This window comes from Asparagus officinalis, chromosome 5, assembly GCF_001876935.1.
Source record: "Asparagus officinalis chromosome 5, Aspof.V1, whole genome shotgun sequence".
NCBI classification, from domain to species: domain Eukaryota; kingdom Viridiplantae; phylum Streptophyta; class Magnoliopsida; order Asparagales; family Asparagaceae; genus Asparagus; species Asparagus officinalis.
Window position 1 is genome coordinate 78,674,254 of NC_033798.1, and position 5,711 is coordinate 78,679,964.

The 5,711-nt window shown below is 42.6% G+C and overlaps 1 long non-coding RNA gene across 1 annotated transcript in view; it reads right to left on the bottom strand.

Annotated features, from left to right (window-relative positions):
* The window catches only part of LOC109842951, a 15,504-nt gene continuing 14,801 nt past the window's right edge, over window positions 5,009–5,711 (bottom strand). The window contains exon 2 of the long non-coding RNA XR_002247454.1: window positions 5,009–5,447. This is a non-coding gene — a long non-coding RNA (uncharacterized LOC109842951). The remainder of the gene's footprint in view (window positions 5,448–5,711) is intronic.

Consider the following 5,711-nt stretch of genomic DNA (forward strand, 5'->3'; position numbering starts at 1 on the left):
TTGAAATCTCAAACAGTTCGCTCAAAACTCAAAGCGTCGCTCCTCTTTACTCCGTAACTCTTCGCTCTAAAATCAAAGCGACACCATAATTCTCTAACATCTAACAACGTCATCACATCATTTCCAACAGTGATATTTCACCTACCTAATAAAGGCCTCTGAAGCTCACTAAACGATGCTTTTTTGGTGAGCAGTCGACCGATTTTTAGTCGACCCTAAATAGTTGACAAAAGATTTCATAGAGCATATTTTCTAGACACTCGTCTAAAAAAGCTCAAACATTGATTAACAGAGCAATCGACCAGATTGGTTCAATACTTGGACAAAAAACTAATGCATCAAAAGTGATAGTTTGAAGTTGAGATGTCTCCTCTCAGGAAAAGACGAGTTCTCTCGAGTCAACGGTTTAAGTTTACAAGTCTATATTGAAGCCAAATCATTTAGCATACACACTAAAATTGTGCAACATAGAAAATAAAGTTCAAAGTAAAAAATATTTCTTTATTGATCTATAAGGGATATTTACAAGATACAGAGTATACATTCATACAATACAAAAACCAAGTGGCAGGAAGGTCCTAGGAGGCTAAGAGAATTTCATTCTAGCTTCTGGAGTCGTAGGTGGGGATCCTCTGGGTGTAGTCGGCAGAGGGATCGAGTAGTCTCCCCCTTCGTCCGAGTCTCCCCCTTCATCACCTAGATCGCATCCTCCCCAAGCGCTTCCACCTCTACCAACTCGTCCAAACAATTAGCCACGATAGGAGGGTAGTGGAAGCGATCGGGTAGGTTCCTCATCTCAGCTGGGAGTTACACCAACAGATAGTCGTACCCGGCCTTGCAAGCTATTACCACTTTGGTCTTTCCGATTAAGCTCTAGAGATATTCATCGATGACCTCCTGGAGATAAGCCTCGGACTTGAGGTGGACGACCTCCCCTTGAAGCTTGGTGAGGTTTGCATGTTTCTCAAACAATTGACATTGTGCATGCATTGCCACCATCTTCTCCATCCCGACCTACGCCCTAGCGCGGTCCCTCTCCTGAAGAGCCTCACCAAGTCTCACGGCCTTCCTTTGGCTCTCCTCTAGCTCTTTCCTAAGCTTCTCAACCTCGGAGGCTTCTTGGGCTAGCCACTCAGTAGCCCGCTTTGAGTCAACCCTTCTGTCAGCCCTTAGGGATTCGACCTCCCATTGGAGTTTAAGATATAAGGTACGGATGTGCTCCATCAAACCGAATATCTCTTGCTCTAGCAGAGAACCTCGGGCTAAATAGCTCTAAAGGCTCAAATGGAGACCGACATTAGGGACCCTCTTTAAGTACTCATCATCTCGAGAAAGGTAAAATTGCTCAACTGCCCTCGACTGGCTCATGCAAGAGCTGAGGATAGTCCCCCTAACATCAAGATGATGAGCAGCTTCAAAATGGTGCTTAGGGTCGGGCTCCCGCACATATCAACGGCCATCCTCTGATGTCCCAATGAGGTATGTCCTCATCTTCTTCCTATCTTCTTCGCCAATTTCATTAACACGATAGGAGAAGGGATACTCTAGTCCTGAGGAAGGCTCAGGTTCCTCCTTGGTCGGCTCCTTTCCATGGCGGGACGTCTCGCTGTGATGAGTTGACGTCTTCGCTTCGCCAACACTAGCTCTAGTCTCGGCTCCCTCTCCTTGAGGAGCCCCGGCTAATTCACCTAGAGAAAACTCATCTAGATGGATGACCTCTGTCTCAATCCTCTCGGCCACTGCCTGTACCTTCTGTTCCTCATATTTCCTAGACGAGACCGCCGACTCCGTCTATGGACAATGGTGGGGGCTTCCTCCTCCTCGCCTACCTCAACCTTCGTTGGAGGAATGTCCCGATGAAGACACTTCGCATACCTAGCAGATGATTCCTCCTAAGGAACAGCCTATGAAACACTAGGCACCAGTGCTGCTTTTGACCTCCCTATGATGAGGGCTGAAGCTCTATCATGATCCTAGCTGGCACGATCGAAACGCCAGCAACTCATAAGACCGACTTGTCGAGAAGGTGGTCGACTCAACAAGAGTCCGTATACAACTTGATCAAGTCAAGTGCCACCCTTTCATTCATACACAGCTCACCTCCCGCAAGCGCCTTCCTCCTTATCTCGGGTTAGTTAGAGCAGCCTAACTCCAGGTCGTCCCTCACAATCCAAACAAACCTCTCCATCCAGTTTTTATGCAAGTAAGGGAGTCTAGTGAGAAGCCTAAGCTTCCCTACCATCTGAAAGTGGAAGTGGGGCTCATTCTGGTTTACCTTCACCACCACCAACCAGCCCAAGACCCGCATGGATGGTATTATCCCTAGCCAGTTACAGATTACGACGAACCCCACCAGGATAGCGATGGCGTTCGGCTTCATCTGCACCGACGATACCCCTATCTCAGTGAATACTTGCTTGAGGAAGGCATATAGAGGAAACTGGAGACCAAATTCCAGATGCCTCAAGTAGAGTGGGCCTCTCTCCAGTCCATGGTCGAATATGGCTTCTAACCTCGTCAGAGCCAGCAGCCCATAGTCCTCAGGGACATCAAACTTGTTACAGATCTCTCTCTTCTAAGCCAGAGTCACCTTGGAGTGAATCACCGCTAATAGAGCTCGACGATCAACAGGATCAGATGTCATTGGTGGTTGCAGAGGTGATCGCCGAAATAGATGATCGGAGAAGAATTTTTGAGTTCTTGATAGAATTTGAAAAGATAGCAGCCGCCACTCTTATGGCTTTATTCCTATATATAGACAGTAGACTTTTCAACTTCCGAAATTCAAACCATTGGATCCAGCTTGTCCAACGGCCAGGGTTAATTCCCAGAAGCCGAAGCGTCCTCTCTAAGATCGAAGAGCAGCTCACTCACCTCGAATAGCCTGCAATCTGCTAAGAAAGCAGAGCTGTAGTAGTAAAGAGGACGTATGATGATGTCAGCCATGTCGCTTCTGAAGTGAGTTTTCAGTTCTCATTCAAAACACCCACGTCCGTCCAAAGCAATTTTATATTGTATTTCACTCGGACTCGACAAAAGCCGACACCAAGTGAAAGGGGCCAACAATTATGGTGTTCCCATTTGCCCGAATGCAACTTAGTACCGAGAAACAGATAAGTATACTTTTGCATACTATGCCTCAATCAACTTTGCGTCCCGAGAATTGTAGATATGACAACTCAGCCAACCTGTCGAGTTAACACCCCCTCATGTTGACTCGAAAGGCAATATTTGTCGCCCCACTTTGTCGAAGTTGACTTACTGAATCCACTCGATCACTTGCCAGACGCTTCACGAGTACAACTCGATGGGCGTTACTTCTCGGTGAAGCTAAAGGGCTGTTTTTGCCTCGAGTCTCTCTCTCTCTCTCTCTGACTATGTGTCCGCATCGCATTTAATACACGCCGGGCGCATCATGCCTCTAGCCTTAATAGTTTTCATGACTCATCGGACCACGTGGGCCACCGTCCTGCCACTGCTCACTTCTCATTTAATGCTGAAGTGATCTATCCCCTAATCACTAGCTGATACCTATAAAGCAGGTGCTGACGCACCTGCCAGCCCACACTTCACCACCGCCTCTCAGTGCTCAGCTGAAGTGATTAATCTACCCTTATACCCTAGGTATAAGTACGGGTAATATTCTGTTATTGCGGGGACCGAGGATCTGATCCCTGATCCAGATTTTTTGGATTCTAATCTAAATTCTCTAAAATTGCAAATCATACTGCACACACATAAGAACTCACACAGTTCTTATTTACCCCCACTCAATTTCATCTGCTAACTTGATCGTCGGAGGTACAACTGGGGAACCAAGCCCTGTCCTCTTACGAATATCTATATGTACAGATTTTTTAGATTCTCAATTCAAGAACCAGACATAAAGTCGGGAAAGAAAGTGGTCTCTCATCACTCCTCAACAAAGTCATCCAAACACGGACACATATTGACTATGTGATCACTAGTACATCAACAATAACTGAACCAAACAATTGCATCTATAGTTGCATGCAAGAGCAGTTGCAACATCTCAAAGGCATGCAAGTGATAGTTTTAGTGCAACTACAGTTGCAATCTACCAAACACTTCCCTAGTATAATTGTTTTTTATTATAGGTAAGTGGATGATAATTGGTTTATAGAACGCTTAGCAACTTTTGAGACATTCTCTTTTTGTGTGTTATTTTATGGTAAACAAGTGATGGAACCATTGTAACGCAAGGAGATCGATCCCTTTAAAATTTTATTAAGAATTATATATTGTTTGTGGATATTTAGAAGAACTTTAAACGGGAAGTATTCAGTTTTTTTTCCCCCTCTTTATTATGCCTACTATCTTATCTATCTTTGTTTTCGTAATCTCTTGAAACTAGGTAGAATTGATCTTGGCCTAGTTTTGAATAATTTTTCCTCGCAAAAAAAAGGCTAGAACTTATCTAATTTCTATTAAGTAGAAAATGAGCCCTTAAATTAGGGCTCTCTTGGACCACTATCCCTTAGTTTGTTTCTATATTGGTCTAAAAACAAAACAGGGCTAAGATTGATCCTAGCTCAGTTTAGAGGTTGTTGTCAAAACACATACGTATAAATGGAATTGAAATATATCAATCTACTAAATGTTGGATCAATATTATGGTTTTTCTTGGTAAGCATGCACATCTTATTATTAAATAACAATAAAGCTCAAACAAGCTGTATACTGACATCTTCTCAAAACATAGATGTTTTTTTGTCAAAAGATTCACAAAGATTCAAGACAATGTTAGAGTCGTTCTCTTTTATTAATCTCTTGAGAAAATAATAAATGATATTACAGTGTCTTTAATTATAATTTTGTCTCTGAGAAGCTGTTCCTAAAGAGACTAGATATCGGCTTCGTTGACCATATGTATGATATAGCACTGTTCTTTGGACAACCACGTGAAATTGAAATGAGCCTCTCCAAAGGTCCTTGAGATGAAGAATGAACTTGTTATGGAGAGTTAACCTTGTTGAGCAAGCGAGAAGAGTGCCAACAATGATCTAATATTAATTGTTATGTGGTTATGTCGAAACAAGATCAAACATCAGGTGTCGAGGGCCAGCGATGAACAAAGTTCACAAGGCGAGCTTCTTCCTTACGTGGTTTGAGCTTCTGGTAGTTGAAGAAAAAATGGAGGATAGTAATGATGCAATCTCTGTGCTCTGAAAAATCTTCTTCTAAAAATTAAATGAAGAGGAGTATTTGTAGCATTTATTTTGATCTGCAAGCTGAGTTTGTCTGCACGCAATTAGGTTCATGTCCATACGATAACCATGCTTGCCAACCTATCGTGTCCATCACTTAGCTGAACTTTAATTAAATGGATTGTGGGCGTGAAATTCTTCTGGTCCTATCCATCATTATGAGCGTCTCCCCTTCAGCCACCTCATGTTAGACGCAATGTGATACTCTCCAACTATAGCCTGATCCATACAAATAGACAAACAGGAAAGCGAGGCCATATCCATGAAAATAAAGAATGGGGAAACACAAAAAAGGGTAAAACATATGTTCTACTCTCCAACTAACAAAAAAAAATGGAATAATCCATAGTTTGTGGTTAAGAAAAAACAACTATGTACAATTGATACTCTTTTCTCAAAAGAGACTACTAATTTAATTATATATATATATATATACACACACACACATATATATATATATATATATATACATATATATACAGT